At 35.2% G+C, this 13,017-nt stretch overlaps 1 long non-coding RNA gene across 1 annotated transcript; it reads right to left on the bottom strand.

The window, feature by feature from the left end:
- Positions 1-865: 865 nt before the first annotated feature.
- Positions 866-11,768, bottom strand: LOC110890564. The gene is made up of 3 exons (XR_002564596.2): positions 11,747-11,768; positions 11,570-11,671; positions 866-972 (listed from the first exon to the last, which is right to left on the bottom strand). It is a non-coding gene; the product is annotated as an uncharacterized LOC110890564 (long non-coding RNA).
- Positions 11,769-13,017: the final 1,249 nt, after the last annotated feature.

Here is a 13,017-nt window from a genome sequence, read left to right as displayed (position 1 = left end):
ATGTACAATCAGCATGTACTCAGGTTTATAAAGAGAGAAGCTCGTATCATATTCAAAATTGGAAGCCTCAAGAACCGAAACACATAGTATCAAAGACTGAGATAGATCCAAATACATGCAAGTATACCTTCACATTAAAGTACAAAAGGCTCAAGGTGTTGAGAGTAATATCATTTCTCCTGGAAATTCAATACCATATCTAATTCAATTCAATATATAATGTTTATGGTTATAGTTTATTTGGTTTGGACCCGTCATATATATACACATGTTATATACATGTTTTTAAGGGTTTTGGGCAAAAAAAATCAAAAAAGCGCCGATTAGATATTTATATATATATATATATATATATATATATATATATATGTGTGTGTGTGTGTGTGTGTGTGTTTACACATGTTATATACATGTTACAAATATGTCAGATAATTGTAACATGTGTTACACCAAAACTTGTTTATTTTTTTTTTTAAATATCTACTCGGCGCTTTTTTGATTTTTTTTGCCCAAAACCCTTAAAAACATGTATATAACATGTGTAAATTTTTTCAAGAAAAAAAAACATAGGGAGCTTTGAGTTTCCCGGGTTTTCTAAATTAAATTGGGTTTTCTATACATCCTTCCCCCTATATATATATATATATATATATATATATATATATATATATACTAGTCACTTACCCGCGCGATGCGGCGGGAGTGGCGATTTACAATAGGATACTCGTTTACCGTTAGTTTATCCGTCGTCTCGTGATATATCGTATAGTACTTAAGTTAGTTTTCTTATTCGTGATCTTCTACAAGAATAGTACAAAACAAGGAAGTAGATGTAATTAAAAACAAGAAGAGTTCAAAACAGTCAAGTAGCCGGACAAAACAATAAAAACAAAATGCGGGGAGTCTCTTGTATCTCTTCCTGTTTTACCAATACATCCGTTCGCTTATGACTTTCTTGTATCTTCTCCTCTCCTGTACCAGATTTCGACACATAAAAAAATGTTACACGCTTACAGGTGCTTTAAAATAGTAATTAAAAAGTAATTTCTGGAAGCAAATAAGGCACAAAATCTACTAACTTACCTTCGTTTTGATACGGATGCGATTAATTAATCATGCAACACTTCCTGGTAGACAACATTTGATGTGTTAACTCCGCGTTGTTTGAATTCTTTGTTGAGATGTACCAACACCTTCGTACTTTGTCTTGAAATCCCTCTTGATAACGCGACATAAAGTTGTCCATGTGAAAATACAGAATCAGGTAGATAAATACCAACGTTCGGAATTGTTTGACCTTGAGCTTTATTAATCGTCATGGAAAAGCTAAGTCGAATTGGAAATTGTTTTCTTTTCAGCTTGAATGGGAACATGTCAACTTCAGAAAGGGTTAGAGGGATTCTTGGCAAAAAAAAACTCTTTTTCCGGCATGTTGACCGACTGCAATTTCCGCATCAATAACATTTCGCATGAAACCCTTACATATCAACCGCGTGCCATTACACAGGCCATGTGATGGATCGATATTACGTAACAATATTATTGGGCATCCAATTTTTAAACGAAGCTTATGAGGCGGCAAACCACTAACATTTAGCGTATTTAAGAACTCGACCGGATAGAAGTTGCGCTGATCGTCTTCAGCTTCATCAAAACTGTAATAAACTTTTTCCTCCCCTTGAAAAATTTCAATCATTTGATTATTAATCTCGTCAACACTATCATTTTTAGTGGACAATATTGCTCTAGAGATTATATAATCTGAAGAATATACATTATCTTCAATTGATGGAAAGATGGCATGGATCAATTCTTTTATAGCGTTTTCTCTGTTGTTGCACTGAATTGTCATGTCATCGGGTATGCGGATATAGTTTCCTTCGATTGGTTCTTCAGTTCCATCGCCGACTCTTAAAAGAAATTTAGAAAACCATGGATCTTTCAGCGCTCTCATATTTATGGTTAACCGCATCTTCTTCGTCAAAGACCAAAGAGGTGACATTCATACGCTGGAGTCTACAATCTGTGCTCGAGTGCCACGTTTAATAACCGGCAACACCTGTCTGAAGTCACCTCCCATAACCATTATCTTTCCACCAAATAGGAGACTAACACCTATAATGTCTTGGGATGTACGATCGACTGCCTCTATCGCTTGTCGTTTAGCCATCGACGCTTCATCCCATATGATTATTTTGGCAGAGCGAATCAGTTTAGCGGCCCCACTCTGTTTTTTTAATATTGCACATTGAATTATTTTCAAGATTAAGAGGAATCTTGAATCTTGAGTGAGCCGTTCTACCTCCTGGCATATTATTAGCCGCTGCACCTGATGAAGCTGTTGCGAGAGCAATAAGACCACGTGACCGAATTTCAGCAAGCAAGGCAATGTACAAAAATGTTTTTCCAGTTCCACCTGGACCATCAATAAAGAACACGCCTGGAAGATCATTATCAACATGCATCATGATCTCATCAAACACGTTTTTTTGGTCCGGATTAAGTGAATGTTTGGCACTCAAGTGTTCAGGTTCCAAAACAATCCCATACTCTTCTTGTAACTCACGATAACCTGCATCTTGTAAGTTAACATCGTCTGTTATCTTAGGAAGGTTGAATTCATTGAAATGTTTACCCATGGATTGTACCAAGACACTTATTTCGGTAAGAACCATATTTTGAACTCGTTCTATACTTTGACAATGTAACCGATGATCTTCAGATAGTGAATCAAAGTGGTCATTCCATAACTTTCGAATATCTCCAGGTTGGCAAAAAATCATTATGGTCGCAAATAACCTTCTAAGAGCATTGGGAAACTGAAACGTAGAGGCTTCTTCGAGACATTGTGACAGATATTCATCGTCTTCTATTAAGCCTAACTCAAGAGCTGCTTTCCGAAATGTCGCACACCGTTGACCATTAACTGTGCAAAGATGTTCAAAAGAAGCAGGCCCTCTGACATTTGACAAAAGTAGGCGTAAGTAGTACCTTTCTCCTTCGGCTGGATTAGCGGAAACGATACGACCTCTTTGTTTTTTACCGAAACGACGACTCCAACGGCGTGTGCTTCCATTCCAAGTAAAGTGTTTTGGAAAATCTTTATACAAATGTACCCTTGCTATTTCATCGTTTCTATATTCTGATCAAAAAATGCTGTTAGCATGGTTCTCTTATCCCTTTCGCTATCAACAATATTAGGCATCAAGTCATCATCTCTAAATCTAACCATCTGATTATTTGGGAGATGAAGTTGTAAGGCTAGAACAGCAGGAAAGATTTGAGAAAGAGAGAAGGAAAAAATGCGCCACATAGCCTCTGGGGGCGATATGTAGCGTGCATCTTGAAATCTTTTTGTCTCATTAATAACAACCCCCCTGGCTCACTTTGATCAACTTGAATAACCTGTTTGTCATGTCCTTTATAAACATATTTGAAAAGATATTTCACAGATTTTATACTTGAGCAAACTTCAACATTCATGTGGCAGTTAAACATCATCAAAAGCCTTGGGTTATATGGGACCACCCATCTATTATCAAGTGTTTGTCCTCGTAGGTCCACTTCTATCCCGGTGTCTCTCCTTCGATACAACGGATACGAATCTTCTCCTTGTGTCGTCTGTTCGTTAAATTGTCTAGGATAGCGAAAACGACAAATTTTAGGATCACCCTGCATACAAGGACTGCTTGATCGTAAATTGCCGCAAGGACCGTGAATCATGTGCTTGACAACCATCTCATGCAATCTGGGATGTGTTAGTTTGTTAGGAATTTCAGCACACACAACCTTATCATAATGGTCCGCGTTATTGATCTTGTGTTGCGGGTACATGATTAGGAGAAAATGTGCGTGCGGCAAACCCCGCTTTTGAAATACAATGACATAGACGTATGCCTTAACTTCCCCGAGGACATGTTTCTTGAAGAGTTGATCCTTAAGATCTTCTAATTTAGCCCGGAACACTCTTGAAACAAGGTCTGGACGATCTGTAGCAGTTTGACCAACATGTAAGTTATCACATATCTCAGGCCACTTAGGATTACATGTCATTGTAAGGAATACATTAGGCTTGCCGTCGTCTTGAACTAACGTTATCGCATCTAGAAACCGACGTCGCATGTCGCGAGGCCCCCCGATGAAAGATGCAGGCAACACAATTCTTTTCCCGACTCTGTTTGCATGAACCTCGCCAGTATTGACGCAATCCACAATACCTTGGTAAAATTCGGCCCGAATCTTATCATGGTTTCTCTCACAAAATTCTAAGCGTGACGTCTCAATTTTGATGTAAACATCAACCACAAACTGCTGTAGCAGCCTACCACCGAACAAAAGCACATTATCAGTAGATCGAATCTGGAACTTGTAACAGTAGTACTCTCGCATAGCCACGGTTGTTCTACCACTTCGTGTGTTAGCCTCTGAACGATGAAGATGTATTAAAAACAAACAGTTAATAAAAATAAAACGCATTACGCTATTTTTATGATCTTCACTTAAAAAGGATAACAAATTGTTGGTACCTTCCATTTCTCCTTCGATGTTGTCATTGTTGCGAACCTCATTGATTGATACTCCTTGACGTGGTATGTTAGCATGCCAACCCGACTCACCATTAGGAAAAAATAGAGGATACGACAATGGATCGTAACAACTGAAGTACGGCTGAATAGTTTGTCTATATTCAGACCTACCGTACACTACAATACTTCGTTTATACGAAGTGATATTGTCATTACCTTCAACCCAAATACCAGCAACCTATATAATTGTGAACTATAAGTAAGTAAAATAAGCAATACTATTAAATAATTTCAATTAATATAATATTATATATACCTCCGATGTCGTTGGTCTTTGGTCAAGTTCAACCGAAGTATTCAAAGTGACTCTATAGTTGTCCAGAGGTCCTAGTTCCACAAGTCTTCTAAATGTATCGACATATGGGTTTGTAGAAAGAACGCGTGTTAAAATCTGAGTAATACGCCGATCAAGATTTGGCCATCGGAGTCTGTGATCTAACTCAGTATCAGGATCGTAAAAATACAACTGCAAGTACCTAGGGGTCCCATCCCTCGGAACTAATTGGTCGATTCTGTGATATATTCCTTTATGTGCACGAAAAGTATATACGCCGTCTCTCATATTGTTCATGTTCAATGTATCATCCAATGTCACACCCATTGAGGCAAAAGAAAAATTGGCGTTATAAGCACGGATGTTTTGCCTAAACATATCTCCAATTTCATCTTGAGACGTGAAAAGTCGGTACAATTCCTCTGGAATTTCTAAGTTTGCTAACACGGTTTTCCCACTCATACAACAAAAGGTATCAAATTCAAATTGAAATCGTTTTGCTCCACAATTAGGACATGCGCCTCGTTCCTTTAAAACACGATGCTCTCAAGGTACACCATTGTAAACAAAATTATAAGGATCATCTTCTACGCTCCCATGTTGGAGGGAAGGTTGATCAACTACTTCAGCAAATTGGGGTAATAAAGTACGCGGATGAATTTGAATACCTAAAAAAATTGGTGTATTAAGTAATGAAGGTTGTAAAAGATGTCAAGTTCGAAAAAGAAATCATTGTTAAATAAATAGAAACCTCGTGATGTTCTATGCCTGACTACGTCAATTACAGATGGGAATGTGGTTGTCGGCGTAACATCATCTATCGGGGTTTGGTTGACTTGACTGCCATTTGAAATACGCATTCCATTATCGTTTGGTGTATTAGCACATCCTTTATTGTACTCCTTGCATTTTGTAGTAGAAACACTTGAGGCGTTCTCATTTATTGTTTGTGGAAATCGAGTAATATTAGTTTGTAAACTTCTTAACGGTGTCCTTTCTGTTGACCTATTATTCATTAAAGATATTGATGAAGCACTTTGGGGGGCATCACCACTCCCAAATTTAGATACTTTGTTATTTTCTTTGCGTGCAGCATAGTATCTTTTTTGATACTCTTTTCGTTTTTCAGCTTTAGTAGATGCACTCGAGCTAGAAGCATGATTTCGAGGGTTTGAGAGTCCATTAGTCATTGTAAATTGATAAAATGACAAATACCTTGCAAATTAAATAAAAGAGAGTTATCATAGATGATGAAATTCTCAAATCATAACAACATTCCAACACATAACTTAGAGAAAAACAAACCGAATGATAACATTGAAATACATAATGATAACATTAAAATACATGACTTAAACCGAATATCATGACTTAGAGAAAAAAAAAACACAAATCCTTAAAACATTGACATACATAATGATAACATTAAGTGAAAGCCAATCTAAATACTTGGTGAAACAATGGTCTGCACAAACACCGCACCCTTAAAACCTCGAAACCAAGAAACGGGATAAAAACATTCGAAGGGCTTCATATCCATTTCAATTGTAAACAACTTCCCTAATTTAGTCATCACAAACCAATTACCATTTGTCACATAATGTGTTATATCGCACCACAATGACAATGATATCGGGGGGATCGGAGGACATGATAAGACCTTAATCCAGTAATCCCCTTGTAGTGTCCATAGGTCAATTGTCATCTCAAACATGCCAGTGCTAGCAAACATGTGAAGCTCATTTTTTACATTAACTAAAACACCTTGAACCATTCCTATAGAAGGAACGGGTGGAAAGCTTATCTCCTTGAACTGCTCCGAATTAACATCAAAACAAATCACCCTTTTCGTACCTCCAAGCCAACATTCGCAAACAGTGAAATATAGAGTACCACCACAAAATGTGCCAGCTGACCAATTGAAATGAGGGCTTAGGTATTCTTGTCTTGTTATGAAAGGAATATTTCTCCAAGAGTCTACTTCCCTAGAATAAACATAGACACCAAGTACACCACTCCTACGCTTTATATGCAAGACCTTGTAATCATCGTCAGCGTCAACGTACAAACCAACGGCATCAAGGTTATTTATATAGAATCCATGAGAATCAGGAGTTGACAAACGCTTGAAAGCAGTTGTTGTTGGATTCCAAAGAAGCAGCTCGTATGTATGATTCAAGCAAACACACAACAATCCATTCAAATGTGAAAGTATTGAGACATCATTATTTTGGTGATGGAATGGAAATGTAACTATGGAGCTTGGCCCATAGTCATTGGATTTAGAGATGATCGGACGAACAGAGCACGTTAGGTCGTCAATTAGTAGAACTCTCTGGTTAGATGAAACTAATGAGCGAGAACAATGTATCCTTACGAAATCTTGTGTTGACAATAACGCATACCATTGCTTACATACACTCTTAGAACGACCTACATCCTTTGCTGGCAGCCTCGTTAATATCTCAAACACGATTGTATGAATAGGAAGGTCAGCCATGGTTATCCCTTCGTTTAAGACAGATAATGATTATTTAGTTGTCCAATCTAAGAAGATTATACTTTGGTGAAAAATAGGTGTAACCATTACATGTAAATCAAGTAATATAACATACTTGTAATAACAAAGTAAAGTATACTTCTACAATTACATCAATACGAGGGAAACAAAAAGCAAAACACGAAACACCAAGAGGAGACATTAATATTCAACAACTAAACAAATAACAACACCAAATGTTTCTAACTTAAACACAAACTTGGATAACGATCCATAATTTACATATCCCGTGCCTCGACCATATCCGGTTCGTACGTAATCGTACTCAACTCCATAGACTTCAAAATATTAACTGAAATAACAAATAAAATATAACTTTTATTAAACTACATGAGCCATTAAATCTAACTAATTATTAGAATGTTCATGTGTAAAGCATAACATACTATCTGGTAGATGAACCAACTTGAGACGTGATACATATATGATAGACCTTTGTTGCACGGCTCGAATGAAACGTATAACATCGGAAGGCTTCAGGGCAGACAAAAACAATTGTATTGTGTGACCACTGTATATTACGATTTTGGGTTAAAGTTCTTCTAATAATAATATTTTCTTACATATAAGGTAAATATTATGTTTGTAATATGTTAATAATAAATAATAACGTACGTCTTATCTTGAAGAGAAAGTTCAAAACAACATCAATCACGTTTGCCTTCTATTATTCTCCCAACCACATCTAAAACCAAATCAGTCAAATCGTATAGACCATATATAAAGTTTTATATATTTAATAAAAATTATAGATAGAGAATTAATATGTACCAACAATATCCATTTGAGGTCTCCTGTCATGCTTCAATTCTATAATGGAAGGGACCAATGGATATAAAGAAGCACCCCTTGGAATCGTAAGCATAAGTGATGAAAGCTTTGTATATTCGTTGATGACAATTTTTTTCTCGGACCAAACTGACACGTAATTCTGGTACTTTGGGTACTCATGATAGTTGAGATTCTCAATTTGGATATGATTCAAGGAAAAAAAACCACCCATCAACCACGCGTCATTATATTTTTGTATCAAATGTTGTGGGACGAACGCAACAATTTTTTGTCTCTAAAATGAAAAGAAATTTAGTGGTGGAAAAACGCTTACTCGTATAACACAAAGTAAATTAAAATAATGTTCTTACGTGTTGATCAAGAAATATAACCACTAATCTCTTTCCATCGACGTCATGCCAAATAAACTCCACCTTAACAAAGATTATATTATACCATGCTCTATCATTTCTCAATGATGAAAATTCTTCAACGGAAAAATGATCAGACATATCCTATTAAGTGTTCAATGTTAGTTAACTAAAAAAATAAAAACTCCAAAAATTAAATTTAAACTAAAACATGATTAAAATTAAACAACAACAACAAATTTAAATATAAACTGATACATAATTAAAAGTTACATAATTAATATTCAAACTAATTCGAGAAAAAAAAAACTACAATCATCATAAAAGTTGTTCTAAGGTTCCCAAACCATTTCTTCATCCAATGGTGGTTCGTAAACCGCCCCACGGTCAGTTTCGTACCCTTCAGCCCAGGTCGGTAGTTCTTGTGTTTGACTGTAGTTTTCCACATAAGGGGGGTTTGAAGGTGGAGGATGCATAGGCAGTATAGGAGTGTTTGGCACCGGACGATGGCACCCCTCAATTTGTAGTCCACCAAATTGTAGTTGAGCGAAGGTATAGTCATACGCCCAATTCAACTCTTCATCCGTCCAACCAAATGGATCATCATGTTCAGGGTTTGCCACTGGAGGTGGGTTTGAAACCGAAGGTGGGGTTGAAACCGGAGGTGGAGTTGACACCAAAGGTGGGTTTGAAGTTAGAGGGTTTGAATCAGGAAGGTTTAAATGGCGATGGGATGATCGTCCATGGTTTGTTGATCCTAGTGGTTCAACGGGAATTGGATAACCACCACCCATACCTCTCAATTGATATGTGTTTGGAGTGATTTGTAAACTGAAAAATAAAAAAAGACAAATAGATAATACTTGAATTTAGAGTATCCAATTTATTTGACTACTTACTTTTTAGACTTATATGGTTAGAAACTACTTTTTAGACTTGAATTTAGAGTATCCTTATTTTTTTAAGAATCTTAAAAATAATCTATTTTTTTTATAAAACCTATTTTGAAAAACAGAAAAGCCTACATGTGATTCGAAGAAGTGTAGCTATACCATCGTAATTATGTATTTAATTAAAAAACTGAAAAGCTTACTCATGATGTGTATACAGTTCGTTGTTATAATTCCTTTGACTTGTTTTTTATATAAATCAGACAATATAATATATTTCTTTTTTTACTAACTACATTAGTTAAAAATATATTCAACACTTTGAGAATGCACCCATAATTATTTATATCTTGTTATATTGAAACTAAAAAAATAATATAATAAAAAACATATAAAAATATTTTACAGTTTAAATCTTTTTAGTCACGTATAAAATATAAAAAAACGTATCTTTGTGTTTTTAATCAATTAGGTTGGTGAGTTTAAGGCTATGTACGGGGAGGTTCGATTTTGAGCCATAACCAAAACCAAATTCGCGATGCAACGGAAAACACAACACTTGTTAATAATTCTAATGGTGTGCATGAGAAGGTTCAGTTCAGTTGGGTCGTAACTAAAATCTAAATTTTTGGTTAAGATACTTCAAAACCGGTCATGGGGATTTAAAGATTTTTAAAAGGATGTAAACAAACTGAACTGCGCCAAGCCAACAAAAGCACAACCATAAGCTCAAAACTAATCAAATCAATCCGCCTAACTTGTTTTTCTTAAGAAGCTAAGAGTTTAAACTAAGCCACACTGCATTATTACTTTTGTAATCTAAAATGATGAGTTTTCATGTCGGTTTGGTTCAAAAATAGCTAACAGTTTAAACCGAAGTTGAAGTTGATATGGCACACCACCACATATAAGAAAGAACTATTAAAAGGATGGTGAAAAATCGGAAGCATGTAACATAAAATGGAGAAGAAAAAACAACTTTTTTTACGTGTGATGATAAAAGGATGAAAAAGTAAGATGCATTATTGTGACTGTAAATTGAGTAGTTGACCAAAAACAACAGCGATAGGTTTGACTTTATTTGACATGTAAATCTCTCTATCAATGTAGCTCTTGATGTAACTTTCTATGGCGTTTAACGATTGTTTGGTTTATTAGCGTGAGTCGAAACTCAACTTTTTTTTTTAATTTTTGTTGAATTTATAAATAACTAATATAACTGCAAGAACAATATTATCACAAAACTAATTTAACTTTTTTTAATATGGGATTTAGGAGGATTTTATGCATTTTAATACATTTCAGACGACTTTCTTCCGGTTTGAAAACTTATAACTGAAGCAATATACAACTTGTAAACATAGAATTAAAGAACTCATTACAATTCTTATATATCAGCAGCAGAGAATTAGATTTTGATTTTCATTAATGAAACACAATCCAAATAACCTTAAGCCCACCCATCCCAGAATTAGATTTTAGATTTTCAGCAGAGAATTAGACGACTTTCATCCGGATCTGACCATCAGTTCCAGTTATAACCTTAAGCCCACCCATCCCAGCCATTGAAAAACCAAACTGCAGCTTAAAATCTGGAATCGGCGAAGCATATTCATCGCTTAACATACGTCTCACCCCCATAGCGAAGCTGTTGGTCGACGCCTAAAACAACTTTATTGGTCAACACTTGCGAGTTGTAGGAGTTGGTAAAGAGCTGGTCCAGGTTGCTCGGGTTTAAGTTTATGAGCGGGTTAGGTTGACCCCCGTGAATATTCAATTTCGTATTTTAACATATGACTAAATTCGTCTATATTGTTTGTATGCGAACTCATATAAAATTCTTGCAGAACAAATTAATACAAATAAATTAATGCTACAAACAAAGAGGCAGTTAATAAAAAAAAAAAAACATTTGGCAGTTAAAAAAAAACATCTGCATGTCGTGTCAATGTATAAGCATGAACTTCCTACATAACTATTAGCTAGACTTTTTAACAAAAAAAAACAAAGAAGTAGTTAAACAATACAGATCCAAAAACCCCAGTTATTTCAACATTCTAAAGTTAAAAGCCACAGTTAAAAGTTACGAAAAAACCAAGAAATTTGAAAGAACTTACAACAATGCAAGAGGGAGATGTGAAAAGCCGACAAAAAATTTAAAACCTTGATGTGAGAGCCGAGAAACAACGCAAGATCCAGATGCAAAGAGTCGATATATTCTGAAATCGAAGAAAATAGAAGTTGTTAGGTTGATGTTTTGAAAGTAGGATTTAGTTCAACTGAGATAAACTTACAATTTGAAAGTTTAATTCGTCTTGCAAAGTGTAGTTGAGTGTTTGTAGAGTGTTTGTAGAGTGTTGATACATGTGAAGTATTTATAGAGACTGAAGCAAGCATGCTGTCTTTCAGCACAGTATTTGTGGAGTGTTGATACATGTGAAGTACTTATAGAGACTGCAGCAAGCAAGGTGTCTTTCAGACAACAGTAAAATGTTGCTTGTAGATGTAAGCAAGCTGTCTTTCAGCTGTACATTGTAGATGTAAAAACAAAAAGAACAAAAGTCAAACAGTACATTCTGACATACATGTAAAAAAATAATTTTAATAAAAAATCAGATTATTATCCAAACTTATAATCTTCTTAAACATACATGACTTAAAATGTAAAAAAAAAATTATAAAAATTTGGATTATTATTTTTTTAAATGTGACCCTCTCTTATCTGTTGTAATGTTTTGACTTAAAATGTCAAAAGTTGTGATATCACGAAAATGAGTGTACCTTTTTAGGGTAAAGGTGAAAACTTATATTTTTTGGACATTGGTTCCTTGATTCCTCTAACCCCTATTTCACCATGAATATCATGAACGTTATTAATTATCCAATTTACTACAAATAATTATTGATATAATAATAGAGATGGAGCATGACAAAATATTTAAGGATGGGTAGAATAAAAGAAATTTGAACTCAAAGTAAAAAAAGGTCCGTGTATCTTGCAAGGCCCCAGTGTTTTATGGAATGAGGAAACAAAATAGAATGAAATTAAGTGAAATTATAAGTTAACACATTGTGTTGATCTGAGTTACAAGTGTTCGGATCTGAGTTTTATGTGTTCGAACAGTAAAAAATATAATAAAAAAGGTTCTCTGGCTGAGTTCAAAAATCTATCCCAAACAACGGGTGTAAAAACGCAGCCGTTTGCTGCTGCGTTTGCAGCCGTAAACGCACCGTTAAGCGGCTGCGGAAAAACATAACCAGAATGGATCCATTTATTCATCAACGGGTCAAAATTTCTTGCTTTAGCTCATATGATAAACTTACAAGAAAGCATCCAGTTCACAAAAGCCACCACATCTTCTGTTTCCGGATAAATCGCATTGTTGGCCTCTCGTATTAACGAATTCACCTTGAGTCTCAACATCCTCCTTTATCTAAAAATTACATAAAATATCAAATATTCAGACATCTTCTATTTTGATCGTTTAACATTTTCATTATGTAGATCCTGGTTCGGACTGATTCGATAGACTTTCGAATTGTTTCGGTGTGTCATTTGAGAATT

This window comes from Helianthus annuus, chromosome 11 (assembly GCF_002127325.2).
Source record: "Helianthus annuus cultivar XRQ/B chromosome 11, HanXRQr2.0-SUNRISE, whole genome shotgun sequence".
NCBI classification, from domain to species: Eukaryota; Viridiplantae; Streptophyta; class Magnoliopsida; order Asterales; family Asteraceae; genus Helianthus; species Helianthus annuus.
This window is presented reverse-complemented; position numbering and strand designations above follow the sequence as displayed.